General features: G+C 59.7%; 1 protein-coding gene and 1 non-coding gene across 7 annotated transcripts in view; one reads left to right on the plus strand and one right to left on the minus strand.

Annotated features, from left to right (window-relative positions):
• The window catches only part of Asap (ArfGAP domain of ASAP), a 956,637-nt gene that overhangs the window by 79,729 nt on the left and 853,453 nt on the right, over window positions 1–23,455 (plus strand). The window lies entirely within an intron of this gene.
• On the minus strand, window positions 7,094–7,164 carry TRNAA-CGC (transfer RNA alanine (anticodon CGC)). Its single transcript has one exon. It is a non-coding gene; the product is annotated as a tRNA-Ala (tRNA).

Below are 23,455 nucleotides of genomic sequence, written 5' to 3' on the forward strand. Positions count from 1 at the left end.
TTGCCAACTGGGACCATCAAAGCCGCTACTAGCCGACAAATCCAAGGCGGCAATTGAACTCATAAACAACTCTGAGAAGCAATGGAAAATCAGCAGAAACAAACAAAAGTTTCAGATAATACATATTGCGAAAAGAAACCCGGACCCCATCATCCTTGACAACCGCCCGATCCAATATGCGGAGGTAGGCAGAATACTGGGACTTATGATAAATAGAACAGGGATACAAATTCATGTAAGGGACCGACTAAACAAAGCCAAAGCAGCATTAGGAAAACTGAGAAGATTCCGAAGCCTCTTTACTAACATTCAGATCCACCTATATAAGGCTCTAGTTCAGCCGCATCTAGAGTATCCCCCAGTACCACTACACACCATAAAGAAAACTAACATGCAGAAACTGCAAGCACTGCAAAATAAGGCACTAAGGAGAGCAGCAAAACACCGTCCACCATATGATCAGACAATCCAGGAGCTCCATGAACTCCTGAACATACAGCCACTAAACATCAGACTGCAGCACCAAGCCATCAGGGTGTGGAACACCATCGAAATGTTAGAGGACCCAATGTTTGAAAGATTGCTCCAAGATGAGACGCCCTGCTCCCACAGCTGGTGGCCCAAGAGCCTCGAATCTCTGGATGAAAACCCCGCCCCCACAGTATATAATCCCCAGATGAGATATATGTGTATATATGAACAGTTCATATATGTGTATGTATGAATAACTCGATAAATAATAATATGTGTATGAACAACTCGATAAATAATAATATGTGTATGAACAACTCGATAAATAATAATATGTGTATGAACAACTCGATAAATAATATGTATGAACAACTCGATAAATAATATGTATGAACAACTCGATAAATAATTATAATAAAACAAAGAGCCTTAAACAGAACAACATGTGTGGAAGCATCGGAGTGTGTATATATGAATGCTACACAGTATTCATCTATGGACATCCATATATGGTGAAACACATGTGAAGAACTTCTCACACACTCACAGCTCCCTGACAAGAGGGAGCCAGCTTAGCTTAGCTGCCAACACCCACACATGGTGTCAGCAAGGCGGACAGCCCGCCTGCTTTCATACCTCTCACTGTATTTCCCACTTCTATACTTCCCTTCACCTATGCCTCTCCTTCCTCTTTACTCCCCCCCCCCAAAAAAAAAAAAAAAAAAAACGGGTAAACACTTTGTTCTGACGCCATCATGACACACCTTTAAATTTTTTTTTATTTTTAAATTTTGCCCCGAGGGGCGAGTTTATTGGGCAGCGCCACTCATCCTGTGAGTAACTGTCTCAAGTGAACAGCTCCTCAAACAAGAAGATTAACATCTATCAACCCTTAAAAGCTTACATTATCTTGCGGGTGCAAAATGGGGGAATCTTTTAAAAACAGTATCAATATTTGACAAATAGTGTTTTCCTAACTCAAACAATGTGGGGTTTATTATTCTACACATATTCCTTATGTCTCTCAGGTGTTCACATTCACGTAGATAGTGGTCAAGGCGGTGTCCGTCACTCTCACCACAGATTCTGCAACTCCGCTGACCAGCTGCTTCCATTCCATATCTCCATGGATATTTGTATCCAATACGGATTCTCGCTATTACTGATTCTCTCCTGCGTCCTCCTCCTTCGGCCATACTGATTGGGATTGCCAGCTGCATCCATGTTGTATCATCGTATAGATTCACTGGTTTGTGCTTCTATCCTCCTTTCCTCAGTTACCTTGTCATGGTGATGTTGCCTGACAGTACCTTTAATTTGTAGTCGAGTCTTGGGTATGAAGTTTTCAATATGGTCTCCTTCAGCGCCTTCAGCAGCCAGCACATCTGCTCGTTCATTCCCACATATTCCAACATGGGAGGGGATCCACAGATACTTGATGACTCTTCCCTGGTTGGTAAGTTCTCAAACTTAAATCCCAAGAGAAACTAAACTAATACTAAATATACTGTCAATGGAGCCAGGGGGAAATAACCCAACACACAGTGGCAGCAACACGGGAGAGATGGTGCCTCTCCACGACACACGTGCACCCCCGCCCATCACGCTCCACGACACGTGCACCCCGCCCATCACGCTCCACGACACGTGCACCCCCGCCCATCACGCTCCACGACACGTGCACCCCGCCCATCACGCTCCACGACACGTGCACCCCGTCCATCACGCTCCACGACACTTGCACCCTAACCACGCTCCACGACACGTGCACCCCCGCCATCACGCTCCACGACACGTGCACCCCGCCCATCACGCTCCACGACACGTGCACCCTAACCATCACGCTCCACGACACGTGCACCCCCGCCATCACGCTCCACGACACACGTGCACCCCGCCCATCACGCTCCACGACACGTGCACCCCGCCCATCACGCTCCACGACACGTGCACCCTAACCATCACGCTCCACGACACGTGCACCCCCGCCATCACGCTCCACGACACACGTGCACCCCCGCCCATCACGCTCCACGACACACGTGCACCCCCGCCCATCACGCTCCACGACACGTGCACCCCCGCCCATCACGCTCCACGACACGTGCACCCCCGCCCATCACGCTCCACGACACACGTGCACCCCCGCCCATCACGCTCCACGACACGTGCACCCCCGCCCATCACGCTCCACGACACGTGCACCCCCGCCCTTCACACTCCACGACACGTGCACCCCGGCCATCACGCTCCACGACACACGTGCACCCCGGCCATCACGCTCCACGACACACGTGCACCCCGGCCATCACGCTCCACGACACACGTGCACACCACCGCCCATCACGCTCCACGACACACGTGCACCACCCCTGCCCATCACGCTCCACGACACACGTGCACCCTGCCCATCACGCTCCACAACACACGTGCACCCCGCCCATCACGCTCCACGACACGTGCACCCTGCCCATCACGCTCCACGACACACGTGCACCCCGCCCATCACGCTCCACGACACACCCCCGCCCATCACGCTCCACGACACACGTGCACACCCCCGCCCATCACGCTCCACGACACACGTGCACCCCGCCCATCACGCTCCACGACACACGTGCACCCCGCCCATCACGCTCCACGACACACGTGCACCCCGCCCATCACGCTCCACGACACACGTGCACCCCGCCCATCACGCTCCACGACACACGTGCACCCCGCCCATCACGCTCCACGACACACGTGCACCCTCTGCCCATCACGCTCCACGACACACGTGCACCCTGCCCATCACGCTCCACAACACACGTGCACCCCGCCCATCACGCTCCACGACACACGTGCACCCTGCCAATCACGCTCCACGACACACGTGCACCCCGCCCATCACGCTCCACGACACTCGTGCACACCCCCGCCCATCACGCTCCACGACACACGTGCACCCCGCCCATCACGCTCCACGACACACGTGCACCCCGCCCATCACGCTCCACGACACACGTGCACCCCGCCCATCACGCTCCACGACACACGTGCCCCACCCCTGCCCATCACGCTCCACGACACACGTGCACCACCCCTGCCCATCACGCTCCACGACACACGTGCACCACCCCTGCCCATCACGCTCCACGACACACGTGCACCCCGCCCATCACGCTCCACGACACACGTGCACCCCCCCCCGCCCATCACGCTCCACGACACGTGCACCACCCCCCCGCCCATCACGCTCCACGACACACGTGCACCCCCCCCGCCCATCACGCTCCACGACACACGTGCCCCACCCCCCCGCCCATCACGCTCCACGACACACGTGCACCACCCCTGCCCATCACGCTCCACGACACACGTGCCCCCCCCCGCCCATCACGCTCCACGACACACGTGCACCACCCCCGCCCATCACGCTCCACGACACACGTGCACCACCCCCGCCCATCACGCTCCACGACACACGTGCACCACCCCTGCCCATCACGCTCCACGACACACGTGCACACCCGCCCATCAAGCTCCACGACACACGTGCACCACCCCTGCCCATCACGCTCCACGACACACGTGCACACCCCCGCCCATCACGCTCCACGACACACGTGCACACCCGCCCATCACGCTCCACGACACACGTGCACCCTGCCCATCACGCTCCACGACACACGTGCCCCACCCCTGCCCATCACGCTCCACGACACACGTGCACCCCGCCCATCACGCTCCACGACACACGTGCACACCCCCGCCCATCACGCTCCACGACACACGTGCACCCCGCCCATCACGCTCCACGACACACGTGCCCCACCCCTGCCCATCACGCTCCACGACACACGTGCACCCCGCCCATCACGCTCCACGACACACGTGCCCCACCCCTGCCCATCACGCTCCACGACACACGTGCACCCTGCCCATCACGCTCCACGACACACGTGCACCCCGCCCATCACGCTCCACGACACACGTGCCCCACCCCTGCCCATCACGCTCCACGACACACGTGCACCCTGCCCATCACGCTCCACGACACACGTGCACCCCGCCCATCACGCTCCACGACACGTGCACCCTAACCACGCTCCACGACACGTGCACCCCCGCCATCACGCTCCACGACACGTGCACCCCGCCCATCACGCTCCACGACACGTGCACCCTAACCATCACGCTCCACGACACGTGCACCCCCGCCATCACGCTCCACGACACACGTGCACCCCGCCCATCACGCTCCACGACACGTGCACCCCGCCCATCACGCTCCACGACACGTGCACCCTAACCATCACGCTCCACGACACGTGCACCCCCGCCATCACGCTCCACGACACACGTGCACCCCCGCCCATCACGCTCCACGACACACGTGCACCCCCGCCCATCACGCTCCACGACACGTGCACCCCCGCCCATCACGCTCCACGACACGTGCACCCCCGCCATCACGCTCCACGACACACGTGCACCCCCGCCCATCACGCTCCACGACACACGTGCACCCCCGCCCATCACGCTCCACGACACACGTGCACCCCCGCCCTTCACACTCCACGACACGTGCACCCCGGCCATCACGCTCCACGACACACGTGCACCCCGGCCATCACGCTCCACGACACACGTGCACCCCGGCCATCACGCTCCACGACACACGTGCACCCCGGCCATCACGCTCCACGACACACGTGCACACCACCGCCCATCACGCTCCACGACACACGTGCACCACCCCTGCCCATCACGCTCCACGACACACGTGCACCCTGCCCATCACGCTCCACAACACACGTGCACCCCGCCCATCACGCTCCACGACACACGTGCACCACCCCTGCCCATCACGCTCCACGACACACGTGCACCCCGCCCATCACGCTCCACGACACACGTGCACACCCCCGCCCATCACGCTCCACGACACACGTGCACACCCCCGCCCATCACGCTCCACGACACACGTGCACCCCGCCCATCACGCTCCACGACACACGTGCACCCCGCCCATCACGCTCCACGACACACGTGCACCCCGCCCATCGCGCTCCACGACACACGTGCACCCTCTGCCCATCACGCTCCACGACACACGTGCACCACCCCTGCCCATCACGCTCCACGACACACGTGCACCACCCCTGCCCATCACGCTCCACGACACACGTGCACCACCCCTGCCCATCACGCTCCACGACACACGTGCACCCCGCCCATCACGCTCCACGACACACGTGCACCCCCCCCCCCGCCCATCACGCTCCACGACACACGTGCACCACCCCCCCGCCCATCACGCTCCACGACACACGTGCACCCCCCCCCCCCGCCCATCACGCTCCACGACACACGTGCCCCACCCCCCCGCCCATCACGCTCCACGACACACGTGCACCACCCCTGCCCATCACGCTCCACGACACACGTGCACCACCCCTGCCCATCACGCTCCACGACACACGTGCACCACCCCTGCCCATCACGCTCCACGACACACGTGCACCACCCCCGCCCATCACGCTCCACGACACACGTGCACCACCCGCCCATCACGCTCCACGACACACGTGCACCCTGCCCATCACGCTCCACGACACACGTGCACCCCGCCCATCACGCTCCACGACACACGTGCACACCCCCGCCCATCACGCTCCACGACACACGTGCACCCCGCCCATCACGCTCCACGACACACGTGCCCCACCCCTGCCCATCACGCTCCACGACACACGTGCCCCACCCCTGCCCATCACGCTCCACGACACACGTGCACCCTGCCCATCACGCTCCACGACACACGTGCCCCACCCCTGCCCATCACGCTCCACGACACACGTGCACCCCGCCCATCACGCTCCACGACACACGTGCACACCCCCGCCCATCACGCTCCACGACACACGTGCACCCCGCCCATCACGCTCCACGACACACGTGCCCCACCCCTGCCCATCACGCTCCACGACACACGTGCACCCCGCCCATCACGCTCCACGACACACGTGCCCCACCCCTGCCCATCACGCTCCACGACACACGTGCACCCTGCCCATCACGCTCCACGACACACGTGCACCCCGCCCATCACGCTCCACGACACACGTGCCCCACCCCTGCCCATCACGCTCCACGACACACGTGCACCCTGCCCATCACGCTCCACGACACACGTGCACACCCTGCCCATCACGCTGCACGACACGTGATGATTCGACAAAGCGTGTCGAATCATCACATTACGATCATTTTGTGATCTACACCCCTCCCAGGAAGGCCTCTCTCTATAAATAAATCCATCTCAGGGCATGTAATTTCATCTAACAGTTATAAGTATATCATTGTAATATACCAAAATAAATGCAAATACTCAATAAATAATTGTTTAGCCAAATATGTTTGCTTAATTTTTGTATAAATAGATTTTTAAAACAGGCAGGGGCTTCTTGAGGTTATCTTGAGATGATTTCGGGGCTTTAGTGTCCCCGCGGCCCGGTCCTCGACCAGACCTCCACCCCCAGGAAGCAGCCCGTGACAGCTGACTAACACCCAGGTACCTATTTACTGGTAGGTAACAGGGGCATTCAGGGTGAAAGAAACTTTGCCCATTTGTTTCTGCCTCGTGCGGGAATCGAACCCGCGCCACAGAATTGCGAGTCCTGCGCGCTATCCACTAGGCTACGAGGCCCCCGATTCCCGCCTTAGGGTGGATTGCAGTTAGTGTCCAGACGCTGTTACAACAGTTGTAAACAAACTCCTCCCACATGAGGACGCTCCAGGATGTTCAGGCTGCTTAATTGCCGCTGTTTAACTTGTGTGGCTCTGAATGGTGGTGTAAACTGCATGTACAGTGTGTATAAACAAGCATGACACTGATGTAAGAGTTACAAGTGTGTCTTGTCACAGTGAGGAGTGTGTGGAGAGCCGCATCGTCTTCCCTCCCTCCCTCACACAGTGATGTGGAGGGGAGGGGGGGGGGGGTGTACACCGTCACCACAGCTGAGACGCTCACACACTCACATACACAGTAACCAATACTCTGCCACCACACTCACATACACAGTAACCAATACTCTGCCACCACACTCACATACACAGTAACCAATACTCTGCCACCACACTCACACACACAGTAACCAATACTCTGCCACCACACTCACATACACAGTAACCAATACTCTGCCACCACACTCACATACACAGTAACCAATACTCTGCCACCACACACACACACACAGTAACCAATACTCTGCCACCACACTCACATACACAGTAACCAATACTCTGCCACCACACTCACATACACGGTAACCAATACTCTGCCACCACACTCACATACACAGTAACCAATACTCTGCCACCACACTCACATACACAGTAACCAATACTCTGCCACCACACTCACACACACAGTAACCAATACTCTGCCACCACACTCACATACACAGTAACCAATACTCTGGCACCACACTCACATACACAGTAACCAATACTCTGCCACCACACTCACATACACAGTAACCAATACTCTGCCACCACACTCACACACACAGTAACCAATACTCTGCCACCACACTCACATACACAGTAACCAATACTCTGCCACCACACTCACATACACAGTAACCAATACTCTGCCACCACACTCACATACACAGTAACCAATACTCTGCCACCACACTCACATACACAGTAACCAATACTCTGCCACCACACTCACATACACAGTAACCAATACTCTGCCATAACAGCAAGAGACAATGTTTGAGTATGAAATAAGGGTGTGGCTTGCCAAGAAACAGTAAGAGGAGTGTGCGGATACACTGATGCCCCAGCAGCGACGCCACACCCCCTCCCACACTGTGTGTACAACCTCTGCTGCCACACAAGGACCTGGTCGGTGGTGTTAATGTTAATACACATTTATATATAGCGAAGACACTATTTTAATGAAACAAGAGTGTCTTACCATAAACTGTGAGAGGAGTGTGAAGAATGCCAGAAGCTAAAGGAATCAACACACCATTCCAACATCAGTAGTGAACAACAAGCTCAGACCCTACAAGCGGACTAAGTCTTAGTACTATAAGACTGAGCTCCATACCTGGGCGCCTGACAGCTGGGTGGACAGCGCTTCCGATACGTAGTCCGGAGGTTTCGGGTTCGATCACCGGTAAAGGCGGAGACAAATAGGCAAAATGTTTCTTCGACCCTGATGCCCCTGTTACCGAGCAGTAAATAGGTACTTGGGAGTTAGACAGCTGCTACGGGCTGTTTCCTGGGGGTGGAGGCCTGGTCGAGGACTGGACCGCGGGGACGCTAAGCCCCGAAATCATCTCAAGAAATCGTCAAGATAACCTACATCTCAGTAAAATAGGGAAGGTTGGTGATATAGTAATAATAGTATTTGGATCAAATTCTTTGTGCCACTAATGCCAGCATATTGGAGGTGCGGTTATCACCGTGAGCTTACCAGCTCACTACAGTAAGTCTATTACTTGAAATTAAATTAAAACCGTATTAACTAAGTTATTCAGTGTTTGACAAATACTTGATATATTGCAATTACTTAAAGACAAATTATGCATTTGCAATAAATAAATTCGTATCATTGAATAATCTTGTCATTGTTTATAATAATTCATATGTGGCAAGATGCCAGATTAAAAGACTACCTACCTACCTACCTTGAGGCTACCTTGAGGTGCTTCCGGGGCTTAGTGTCCCCGCGGCCCGGTCGTCGACCAGGCCTCCTGGTTGCTGGACTGATCAACCAGGCTGTTAGACGCGGCTGCTCGCAGCCTGACGTATGAGTCACAGCCTGGTTGATCAGGTATCCTTTGGAGGTGCTTATCCAGTTCTCTCTTGAACACTGTGAGGGGTCGGCCAGTTATGTCCCTTATGTGTAGTGGAAGCGTGTTGAACAGTCTCGGGCCTCTGATGTTGATAGAGTTCTCAGAGTACCTGTTGCACCTCTGCTCTTCAACGGGGATATTCTGCACATCCTGCCATGTCTGCTGGTCTCATGTGCTGTTATTTCTGTGTGCAGGTTTGGGACCAGCCCCTCAATTATTTTCCACGTGTAAATGCTAATATAATGTAACCGTATCAGTGCTAGTCGCTTTACACATAATACCTTTTACCAAGTGGTAAGTGCAGACTTACCACTTACAGCCCCATTTCTGTTGAATTCTCTGAAAACTGAGCCAGTTAGGGAACACAGAATGGATATAGTCCACTACCCCAAGAAGAAAACAACAGTTTCCCAGTGGCCAGTTAGTTCCTTATTTTAGGGAGTCAGAAGTTTAAAGAAATCCCACAATTGTTGTGTTGTGGTGTCAAGTGATAGTGTGTGATAACATAAATTGATTGTGTGTTGACTGAGTAACAAATGGATTAACGTAAATTAATTGTGTCAATTCACTGTGATTGAATGTCTTGGTGACATTGTTAGAGTAAACTAACTAACTGTTGTTGCTGTTGTGACACAGCAACAACAGTTGCAGTTTTGATACTGCCAATAGCTAGAGCAGTAATTGCCAAGAGTGTTCACACAGTGTTCAGGTTAGTTCACTTTTGTTCAGGACCTGTTCAGTGGGTCGAGACCTCTTACGCCTGAGACAGGTGGGAACGGATTCCTGCTTCACAGTGGGATTTTGACAGTTATAGAAGTGACACTCTTGAGTAACATACCTAGTTTGAGTTACTATGTATTAGTAAGTTGTTGAATAAACCTAAATTTGCCAAGACACGTGACTTTGATGTTATTCCTCCTTCTACAGTACTGGCCACTCCCCATATTTATTCATTTGCTACTCTGTCCATGATATGAGTTGGCTCGGGATCCAGCCCATAGCCTCAAAACACTGAATTATAAATTCGGTACGAGAACCCATCCACTACCTCCTACATTTACTTGCCATCAAGATAAAGAGAGAACGACCTAAGTGTGGAAGGTCTGGTATGGCTTGTGGAACTGAACACCGTCCGGACCTTCATCTCCACCTGAAGCACTTAAATATTTGGCGTCTTGCTCACGCCTCCGGAGTGTATTAATTTGTCAAAGTCAAATATTTGAATCCAACTCCCATTAACCAGTCTACTCTCTCATTCTGGCGCCCAGTGCCGTGGTGGGGAATAATTGGTCAGTTCACATCTGATGCCCAAGGTGAGGCTAAGAAGTGTATAGGGAAAAAGGATAAACTTCACACTTTTCAACACACTCCTCCTAAACATAAGGGGTTTAATTAACCAATCTCTTGTGTTCAAAACTGTGGGATGCGAGCATCAGATCCAACAGTCTGGTTGACGAGGTCATCTACCAGGAGACGAGATCGGGCAAGGAACACGCATCAGCTATGAGGTATTCGAGAGTCAGGCAGTTACTAAACTTAAGAGACTTTCAGTATAATTCGTATATAAACAGAAGCATTTTCAAATTAAATCATCTTTGTACATACCAAAATATTATTCTTACTGTACAGCAAGACGCCTGGAACTCTCGTTTCTACTTCCGACACTCACCTGAAACAACAAATATAAACATTCAACAAACCTATACAATAAAATACAATGTGTGAGAGTCCAAAGTAGGCAGCCTAGTCTTTCAATAGGGCACTGAAAATAATATGGTATATAATGAAATTAAGTTCCAGCTAGAGCGCTATAGAGAAAATGAAAATATAAAAGCGGAAACCACTTACAAAGCTCAGTAAAATCATACCATAGAACCTAAAAGTAACGTAAAGGATATATGAGTGTATCAAAGTGTTTCTGACATGGGTTACCTCAAGGTAACCCATGTCAAAAGACCTTATCTTTAAAAAAACACACAAAGTAGGCGTCAAATGAATTTTTCATGAATATGATACCAACATCAAATCATATATCAGACGTCACCCTATCCCCACTGGATTTTGAAGAAGCCATAAACAGTATGCCTATGCACTCTGCACCAGGCCCGGATTCTTGGAACTCCTTATTCATCAAGAACTGTAAAAAAACACTGTCGCAGGCCCTTCACATTCTATGGAGACAAAGCCTAGATACTGGCGTTATCCCTGACATACTAAAAACAGCAGAGATAGCACCACTCCATAAAGGAGGAAATAAGGCAGAGGCAAAAAATTACAGACCTATAACACTAACGTCACACATCATAAAAATTTTAAGAGTGCCAAGAAGCAAGATCACAAAATACATGGAACAACATGGTTTCAGAACAGAGCCTGTCACAGTTGCTGGACCACTATGACACAGCCTTAGATGCCATTCAAGGCAAATAAAACGCTGATGTAATTTTACAGAGATTTCGCAAAAGCCTTCGACAAATGTGGCCAGGGTATTATTACACACAAAATGCGTACAAACGGAATTACCTGAAAAATAGGCAGATGGATCTACAATTTCCTGACTAACAGAACCCAATGTGTAATAGTCAACAAAATATAATCTGGTCCATCAACCGTGAATAGCTCAGTCCCCCAGGGTACTGTGCTTGCTCCAGTACTTTTTCTCATCCTCGTATCGGACATAGACCAGAACACAACCTATAGCACTGTATCATCCTTTGAAGATGACACTAGGATTTTCATGAGAGTTGGCAACAGAGGACACGGCAAACCTCCAATTAGATGTAGATCAGGTCTTTCTATGGGCTACAGAAAACAATATGGTGTTTAGCGAAGTTAAGTTCTAACTAATGCGCTACGGAAAAAATGAAAATATAAAAACGGAAACCACGTACAAATTGGTTTCATAACATAGAACGAAATCATGTAATGTAAAGGATTTGGGTGTACTCATGTGGGAAGACCTTACCTTTAAAGAACACAATAAAGTAGCCGTCACAACTGCAAGAAAAATGACAGGTTGGATAACAAGAACCTTTCACACTAGAGATGCTATACCGATGATGATACTCTTCAAGACGTTAGTGCTCTCTAGGGTGGAGTACTGCTGCATAATGACAGCCCCATTCAAAGCTGGAGAAATTGCTGACCTGGAGAGCGTGCAGAGACCCTTTACTGCTAGAATCCACTCAGTTAAATATTTAAACTACTGGGACCGACTAAAGAGCCTAAATCTGTACTCTCTTGAGCGCAGGCGGGAGAGATATATAATAATTTACGCATGGAAAATAGAAAAGGGAGATGTGCAGAATACCCCCGTTGAAGAGCAGAGGTGCAACAGGTACTCTGAGAGAGAACTATCAACATCAGAGGCCCGAGACTGTTCAACACGCTTCCACTACACATAAGGGACATAACTGGCCGACCCCTCACAGTGTTCAAGAGAGAACTGGATAAGTACCACCTAAGGATACCTGATCAACCAGGCTGTGACTCATAAGTCAGGCTGCGAGCAGCCCCGTCCAACAGCCTGGTTGACCAGTCCAACAACAACTAGGCCTGGTCGACGACCGGGCCGCGGGGTCGCTAAGCCCCGAAATCATCGCTAGGAAAGGTAACCGTTCACCTGGACCAAACAACATTAATAGATTCGTACTAAATTAGGCTCTTGTATATGGAAGCATTGTGCCTTGTATCAAAGAAAGATTACACGCATAATACTGTGGTTGTTGGGCGCCTGTGGTGTGTGAAGCAGCACACACACTCCTCTACACTACAATATTCTCCTCCTACACCACACAACAACACGCTCCATGTACACATGACTGACCCCAACCTTGGCGCAGCGAGCTCAGGTGTGGCGATGGTCTCTCACCCCCGCACTCCCCAACCCCTCCCTCTCCCACCCCGCACACACCCCAACCCCTCCCTCTCCCACCCCGCACACACCCCAACCCCTCCCTCTCCCACCCCAACCCCTCCCTCTCCCACCCCACACACTCCCCAACCCCTCCCTCTCCCACCCCACACACTCCCGAACCCCTCCCTCTCCCACCCTGCACACTGCCCAACCCCTCCCTCTCCCACCCTGCACACTGCCCAACCCCTCCCTCTCCCACCTCACACACACCCCAACCCCTTCCGCTCCCACCCCAACCCCTCCCTCTCCCACCCCACACACACCCCAACCCCTCCCTCTCCCACCTCACACACACCCCAACCCCTCCCTCTCCCACCCCAACCCCTCCCACCCCACACACACACCCCAACCCCTCCCTCTCCCACCTCACACACACCCCAACCCCTCCCTCTCCCACCTCACACACACCCCAACCCCTCCCTGTCCCACACCCCAACCCCTCCCTCTCCCACCCCATACACACCCCAACCCCTCCCTCTCCCACCCCACACACTCCCCAACCCCTCCCTCTCCCACCCCCGCACTCCCCAACCCCTCCCTCTCCCACCTCACACACACCCCAACCCCTCCCTCTCCCACCCCATACACACCCCAACCCCTCCCTCTCCCACCTCACACACACCCCAACCCCTCCCTCTCCCACCCCACACACACCCCAACCCCTCCCTCTCCCACCCCACACACACCCCAACCCCTCCCTCTCCCACCCCACACACACCCCAACCCCTCCCACTCCCACCCCACACACACCCCAACCCCTCCCTCTCCCACCCAGCACACACCCCAACCCCTCCCGCTCCCACCCCACACACACCACAACCCCTCCCGCTCCCACCCCACACACACCCCAACCCCTCCCTCTCCCACCCCACACACACCCCAACCCCTCCCTCTCCCACCCCACACACACCCCAACCCCTCCCTCTCCCACCCAGCACACACCCCAACCCCTCCCTCTCCCACCCCACACACACCCCAACCCCTCCCACCCCACACACTGCCCAACCCCTCCCTCTCCCACCCCAACCCCTCCCACCCCACACACTGCCCAACCCCTCCCTCTCCCACCCCACACACACCCCAACCCCTCCCTCTCCCACCCCACACACACCCCAACCCCTCCCGCTCCCACCCCACACACACCCCAACCCCTCCCTCTCCCACCCCACACACACCCCAACCCCTCCCTCTCCCACCCAGCACACACCCCAACCCCTCCCGCCCCGCACACACCCCAACCCCTCCCACCCCACACACTGCCCAACCCCTCCCTCTCCCACCCCACACACACCCCAACCCCTCCCTCTCCCACCCCACACACACCCCAACCCCTCCCTCTCCCACCCAGCACACTCCCCAACCCCTCCCTCTCCCACCCCACACACTCCCCAACCCCTCCCTCTCCCACCCTGCACACACCCCAACCCCTCCCACTCCCGCCCCGCACACACCCCAACCCCTCCCACTCCCGCCCCGCACACACCCCAACCCCTCCCGCCCCGCACACACCCCAACCCCTCCCTCTCCCACCCCACACACACCCCAACCCCTCCCACTCCCGCCCTGCACACACCCCAACCCCTCCCTCTCCCACCCCACACACACCCCAACCCCTCCCACTCCCGCCCCGCACACACCCCAACCCCTCCCGCTCCCACCCCACACACTCCCCAACCCCTCCCGCCCCGCACACACCCCAACCCCTCCCACCCTGCACACTCCCCAACCCCTCCCTCTCCTACCCCGCACTCCCCAACCCCTCCCGCCCCGCACACACCCCAACCCCTCCCACCCTGCACACTCCCCAACCCCTCCCTCTCCTACCCCGCACACTCCCCAACCCCTCCCTCTCCTACCCCGCACACTCCCCAACCCCTCCCTCTCCCACCCCACACACTCCCCAACCCCTCCCTCTCCCACCCCACACACACACACCAACCCCTCCCTCTCCCACCTTACACACACCCCAACCCCTCCCTCTCCCACCCCACACACTCCCCAACCCCTCCCTCTCCCACCCCACACACTCCCCAACCCCTCCCTCTCCCACCTCACACACACCCCAACCCCTCCCGCTCCCACCTCACTCACTCCCCAACCCCTCCCTCTCCCACCTCACACACCCCAACCCCTCCCGCTCCCACCTCACTCACTCCCCAACCCCTCCCTCTCCCACCTCACACACACCCCAACCCCTCCCTCTCCCACCCCACACACACCCCAACCCCTCACTCTCCCACCCCACACACACCCCAACCCCTCCGTCTCCCACCCCACACACTCCCCAACCCCTCCCTCTCCCACCCCACACACACCCCAACCCCTCCCGCTCCCACCCCACACACACCCCAACCCCTCCCTCTCCCACCCCACACACTCCCCAACCCCTCCCTCTCCCACCCCACACACACCCCAACCCCACCCGCCCCGCACACACCCCAACCCCTCCCTCTCCCACCCTGCACACTGCCCAACCCCTCCCGCCTCACACACACCCCAACCCCTCCCTCTCCCACCCCACACACACCCCAACCCCTCCCTCTCCCACCCCACACACACCCCAACCCCTCCCTCTCCCACCCCACACACTCCCCAACCCCTCCCTCTCCCACCCCACACACACCCCAACCCCTCCCGCTCCCACCCCACACACACCCCAACCCCTCCCTCTCCCACCCCACACACTCCCCAACCCCTCACTCTCCCACCCCACACACACCCCAACCCCTCCCGCCTCGCACACACCCCAACCCCTCCCGCCTCGCACACACCCCAACCCCTCCCTCTCCCACCCTGCCCAACCCCTCCCGCTCCCACCTCACACACACCCCAACCCCTCCCTCTCCCACCCCACACACACCCCAACCCCTCCCTCTCCCACCCCACACACACCCCAACCCCTCTCTCTCCCACCCCACACACACCCCAACCCCTCCCTCTCCCACCCCACACACACCCCAACCCCTCCCTCTCCCACCCCACACACTCCAACCCCTCCCTCTCCCACCCCAACCCCTCCCTCTCCCACCCCACACACACCCCAACCCCTCCCTCTCCCACCCCACACACTCCCCAACCCCTCCCTCTCCCACCCCACACACTCCCCAACCCCTCCCTCTCCCACCCCACACACACCCCAACCCCTCCCACTCCCACCCCACACACACCCAAACCCCTCCCTCTCCCACCCCACACACACCCCAACCCCTCCCTCTCCCACCCCGCACACTGCCCAACCCCTCCCTCTCCCACCTCACACACACCCCAACCCCTCCCTCTCCCACCCCGCACACTCCCCAACCCCTCCCTCTCCCACCCCGCACACTCCCCAACCCCTCCCTCTCCCACCCTGCACACTCCCCAACCCCTCCCTCTCCCACCCAGCACACACCCCAACCCCTCCCTCTCCCACCCCACACACACCCCAACCCCTCCCTCTCCCACCCCACACACACCCCAACCCCTCCCACCCCACACACTGCCCAACCCCTCCCTCTCCCACCCCAACCCCTCCCACCCCACACACTGCCCAACCCCTCCCTCTCCCACCCCAACCCCTCCCGCCCCGCACACACCCCAACCCCTCCCACCCCACACACTCCCCAACCCCTCCCTCTCCCACCCCACACACTCCCCAACCCCTCCCTCTCCCACCCTGCACACACCCCAACCCCTCCCACTCCCGCCCCGCACACACCCCAACCCCTCCCGCCCCGCACACACCCCAACCCCTCCCTCTCCCACCCCACACACACCCCAACCCCTCCCACTCCCGCCCCGCACACACCCCAACCCCTCCCGCTCCCACCCCACACACTCCCCAACCCCTCCCGCCCCGCACACACCCCAACCCCTCCCACCCTGCACACTCCCCAACCCCTCCCTCTCCTACCCCGCACACTCCCCAACCCCTCCCGCCCCGCACACACCCCAACCCCTCCCACCCTGCACACTCCCCAACCCCTCCCTCTCCTACCCCGCACACTCCCCAACCCCTCCCTCTCCCACCCCACACACTCCCCAACCCCTCCCTCTCCCACCCCACACACTCCCCAACCCCTCCCTCTCCCACCCCACACACTCCCCAACCCCTCCCTCTCCCACCCCACACACACACCAACCCCTCCCTCTCCCACCTCACACACACCCCAACCCCTCCCTCTCGCACCCCAACCCCTCCCTCTCCCACCTTACACACACCCCAACCCCTCCCTCTCCCACCCCACACACTCCCCAACCCCTCCCTCTCCCACCCCACACACTCCCCAACCCCTCCCTCTCCCACCTCACACACACCCCAACCCCTCCCGCTCCCACCTCACTCACTCCCCAACCCCTCCCTCTCCCACCTCACACACACCCCAACCCCTCCCGCTCCCACCTCACTCACTCCCCAACCCCTCCCTCTCCCACCTCACACACACCCCAACCCCTCCCTCTCCCACCCCACACACACCCCAACCCCTCACTCTCCCACCCCACACACACCCCAACCCCTCCGTCTCCCACCCCACACACTCCCCAACCCCTCCCTCTCCCACCCCACACACACCCCAACCCCTCCCGCTCCCACCCCACACACACCCCAACCCCTCCCTCTCCCACCCCACACACTCCCCAACCCCTCCCTCTCCCACCCCACACACACCCCAACCCCACCCGCCCCGCACACACCCCAACCCCTCCCACCCCACACACACCCCAACCCCTCCCTCTCCCACCCTGCACACTGCCCAACCCCTCCCGCCTCACACACACCCCAACCCCTCCCTCTCCCACCCCACACACACCCCAACCCCTCCCTCTCCCACCCCACACACACCCCAACCCCTCCCTCTCCCACCCCACACACACCCCAACCCCTCCCACTCCCACCCCACACACACCCCAACCCCTCCCTCTCCCACCCCACACACACCCCAACCCCTCCCTCTCCCACCCCACACACTCCCCAACCCCTCCCTCTCCCACACCCCAACCCCTCCCGCTCCCACCCCACACACACCCCAACCCCTCCCTCTCCCACCCCACACACACCCCAACCCCTCCCTCTCCCACCCCACACACTCCCCAACCCCTCCCTCTCCCACCCCACACACTCCCCAACCCCTCCCTCTCCCACCCCCCACACACCCCAACCCCTCCCACTCCCACCCCACACACACCCAAACCCCTCCCTCTCCCACCCCACACACACCCCAACCCCTCCCTCTCCCACCCCGCACACTGCCCAACCCCTCCCTCTCCCACCTCACACACACCCCAACCCCTCCCTCTCCCACCCCGCACACTCCCCAACCCCTCCCTCTCCCACCCCGCACACTCCCCAACCCCTCCCTCTCCCACCCTGCACACTCCCCAACCCCTCCCTCTCCCACCCTGCACACTCCCCAACCCCTCCCGCTCCCACCCCACACACACCCCAACCCCTCCCTCTCCCACCCCACACACACCCCAACCCCTCCCTCTCCCACCCCACACACACCCCAACCCCTCCCGCTCCCACCCCACACACACCCCAACCCCTCCCTCTCCCACCCCACACACTCCCCAACCCCTCACTCTCCCACCCCACACACACCCCAACCCCTCCCTCTCCCACCCCACACACACCCCAACCCCTCCCTCTCCCACACCCCAACCCCTCCCACACCCCAACCCCTCCCGCTCCCACCCCACACACACCCCAACCCCTCCCTCTCCCACCCCACACACACCCCAACCCCTCCCTCTCCCACCCCGCACACTGCCCAACCCCTCCCTCTCCCACCTCACACACACCCCAACCCCTCCCTCTCCCACCCCGCACACTCCCCAACCCCTCCCTCTCCCACCCCGCACACTCCCCAACCCCTCCCTCTCCCACCCTGCACACTCCCCAACCCCTCCCTCTCCCACCCTGCACACTCCCCAACCCCTCCCGCTCCCACCCCACACACACCCCAACCCCTCCCTCTCCCACCCCACACACACCCCAACCCCTCCCTCTCCCACCCCACACACACCCCAACCCCTCCCGCTCCCACCCCACACACACCCCAACCCCTCCCTCTCCCACCCCACACACTCCCCAACCCCTCACTCTCCCACCCCACACACACCCCAACCCCTCCCTCTCCCACCCCACACACACCCCAACCCCTCCCTCTCCCACACCCCAACCCCTCCCGCTCCCACCCCACACACACCCCAACCCCTCCCTCTCCCACCCTGCACACTGCCCAACCCCTCCCGCCTCACACACACCCCAACCCCTCCCTCTCCCACCCCACACACACCCCAACCCCTCCCTCTCCCACCCCACACACACCCCAACCCCTCCCTCTCCCACCCCACACACACCCCAACCCCTCCCACTCCCACCCCACACACACCCCAACCCCTCCCTCTCCCACCCCACACACACCCCAACCCCTCCCTCTCCCACCCCACACACTCCCCAACCCCTCCCTCTCCCACACCCCAACCCCTCCCGCTCCCACCCCACACACACCCCAACCCCTCCCTCTCCCACCCCACACACACCCCAACCCCTCCCTCTCCCACCCCACACACTCCCCAACCCCTCCCTCTCCCACCCCACACACTCCCCAACCCCTCCCTCTCCCACCCCACACACACCCCAACCCCTCCCACTCCCACCCCACACACACCCAAACCCCTCCCTCTCCCACCCCACACACACCCCAACCCCTCCCTCTCCCACCCCGCACACTGCCCAACCCCTCCCTCTCCCACCTCACACACACCCCAACCCCTCCCTCTCCCACCCCGCACACTCCCCAACCCCTCCCTCTCCCACCCCGCACACTCCCCAACCCCTCCCTCTCCCACCCTGCACACTCCCCAACCCCTCCCTCTCCCACCCTGCACACTCCCCAACCCCTCCCGCTCCCACCCCACACACACCCCAACCCCTCCCTCTCCCACCCCACACACACCCCAACCCCTCCCTCTCCCACCCCACACACACCCCAACCCCTCCCGCTCCCACCCCACACACACCCCAACCCCTCCCTCTCCCACCCCACACACTCCCCAACCCCTCACTCTCCCACCCCACACACACCCCAACCCCTCCCTCTCCCACCCCACACACACCCCAACCCCTCCCTCTCCCACACCCCAACCCCTCCCGCTCCCACCCCACACACACCCCAACCCCTCCCTCTCCCACCCCACACACACCCCAACCCCTCCCTCTCCCACCCCGCACACTGCCCAACCCCTCCCTCTCCCACCTCACACACACCCCAACCCCTCCCTCTCCCACCCCGCACACTCCCCAACCCCTCCCTCTCCCACCCCGCACACTCCCCAACCCCTCCCTCTCCCACCCTGCACACTCCCCAACCCCTCCCTCTCCCACCCCACACACACCCCAACCCCTCCCTCTCCCACCCAGCACACACCCCAACCCCTCCCGCTCCCACCCCACACACACCCCAACCCCTCCCTCTCCCACCCCACACACACCCCAACCCCTCCCACCCCACACACTGCCCAACCCCTCCCTCTCCCACCCCAACCCCTCCCACCCCACACACTGCCCAACCCCTCCCTCTCCCACCCCAACCCCTCCCGCCCCGCACACACCCCAACCCCTCCCACCCCACACACTGCCCAACCCCTCCCTCTCCCACCCCACACACACCCCAACCCCTCCCTCTCCCACCCCACACACACCCCAACCCCTCCCTCTCCCACCCAGCACACTCCCCAACCCCTCCCTCTCCCACCCCACACACTCCCCAACCCCTCCCTCTCCCACCCTGCACACACCCCAACCCCTCCCACTCCCGCCCCGCACACACCCCAACCCCTCCCGCCCCGCACACACCCCAACCCCTCCCTCTCCCACCCCACACACACCCTAACCCCTCCCACTCCCACCCCACACACACCCCAACCCCTCCCGCTCCCACCCCACACACTCCCCAACCCCTCCCGCCCCGCACACACCCCAACCCCTCCCACCCTGCACACTCCCCAACCCCTCCCGCCCCGCACACACCCCAACCCCTCCCACCCTGCACACTCCCCAACCCCTCCCTCTCCTACCCCGCACACTCCCCAACCCCTCCCTCTCCCACCCCACACACTCCCCAACCCCTCCCTCTCCCACCCCACACACTCCCCAACCCCTCCCTCTCCCACCCCACACACACCCCAACCCCTCCCTCTCCCACCTCACACACACCCCAACCCCTCCCTCTCCCACCTTACACACACCCCAACCCCTCCCTCTCCCACCCCACACACTCCCCAACCCCTCCCTCTCCCACCCCACACACTCCCCAACCCCTCCCTCTCCCACCCCACACACTCCCCAACCCCTCCCTCTCCCACCTCACACACACCCCAACCCCTCCCGCTCCCACCTCACTCACTCCCCAACCCCTCCCTCTCCCACCTCACACACACCCCAACCCCTCCCTCTCCCACCCCACACACACCCCAACCCCTCACTCTCCCACCCCACACACACACCCCAACCCCTCCGTCTCCCACCCCACACACACACCCCAACCCCTCCGTCTCCCACCCCACACACTCCCCAACCCCTCCCTCTCCCACCCCACACACACCCCAACCCCTCCCGCTCCCACCCCACACACACCCCAACCCCTCCCTCTCCCACCCCACACACTCCCCAACCCCTCCCTCTCCCACCCCACACACACCCCAACCCCACCCGCCCCGCACACACCCCAACCCCTCCCACCCCACACACCCCCCAACCCCTCCCTCTCCCATCCTGCACACTGCCCAACCCCTCCCGCCTCACACACACCCCAACCCCTCCCTCTCCCACCCCACACACACCCCAACCCCTCCCTCTCCCACCCCACACACTCCCCAACCCCTCCCTCTCCCACCCCACACACACCCCAACCCCTCCCGCTCCCACCCCACACACACCCCAACCCCTCCCTCTCCCACCCCACACACTCCCCAACCCCTCACTCTCCCACCCCACACACACCCCAACCCCTCCCGCCTCGCACACACCCCAACCCCTCCCACCCCACACACACCCCAACCCCTCCCGCCTCGCACACACCCCAACCCCTCCCTCTCCCACCCTGCACACTGCCCAACCCCTCCCGCTCCCACCTCACACACACCCCAACCCCTCCCTCTCCCACCCCACACACACCCCAACCCCTCCCTCTCCCACCCCACACACACCCCAACCCCTCCCTCTCCCACCCCACACACACCCCAACCCCTCCCTCTCCCACCCCACACACACCCCAACCCCTCCCTCTCCCACCCCACACACTCCCCAACCCCTCCCTCTCCCACACCCCAACCCCTCCCGCTCCCACCCCCCACACACCCCAACCCCTCCCTCTCCTACCCCACACACACCCCAACCCCTCCCTCTCCCACCCCACATACTCCCCAACCCCTCCCTCTCCCACCCCACATACTCCCCAACCCCTCCCTCTCCCACCCCACACACACCCCAACCCCTCCCACTCCCACCCCACACACACCCCAACCCCTCCCACTCCCACCCCACATACTCCCCAACCCCTCCCTCTCCCACCCCACACACACCCCAACCCCTCCCTCTCCCACCCCACACACTCCCCAACCCCTCACTCTCCCACCCCACACACACCCCAACCCCTCCCTCTCCCACCCCACACACACCCCAACCCCTCCCTCTCCCACACCCCAACCCCTCCCGCTCCCACCCCACACACACCCCAACCCCTCCCTCTCCCACCCTGCACACTGCCCAACCCCTCCCGCCTCACACACACCCCAACCCCTCCCTCTCCCACCCCACACACACCCCAACCCCTCCCTCTCCCACCCCACACACACCCCAACCCCTCCCTCTCCCACCCCACACACACCCCAACCCCTCCCACTCCCACCCCACACACACCCCAACCCCTCCCTCTCCCACCCCACACACACCCCAACCCCTCCCTCTCCCACCCCACACACTCCCCAACCCCTCCCTCTCCCACACCCCAACCCCTCCCGCACCCACCCCACACACACCCCAACCCCTCCCTCTCCCACCCCACACACACCCCAACCCCTCCCTCTCCCACCCCACACACTCCCCAACCCCTCCCTCTCCCACCCCACACACTCCCCAACCCCTCCCTCTCCCACCCCACACACACCCCAACCCCTCCCACTCCCACCCCACACACACCCAAACCCCTCCCTCTCCCACCCC

The sequence above is a fragment of the Procambarus clarkii genome, chromosome 57 (assembly GCF_040958095.1).
Source record: "Procambarus clarkii isolate CNS0578487 chromosome 57, FALCON_Pclarkii_2.0, whole genome shotgun sequence".
Classification (NCBI taxonomy): domain Eukaryota; kingdom Metazoa; phylum Arthropoda; class Malacostraca; order Decapoda; family Cambaridae; genus Procambarus; species Procambarus clarkii.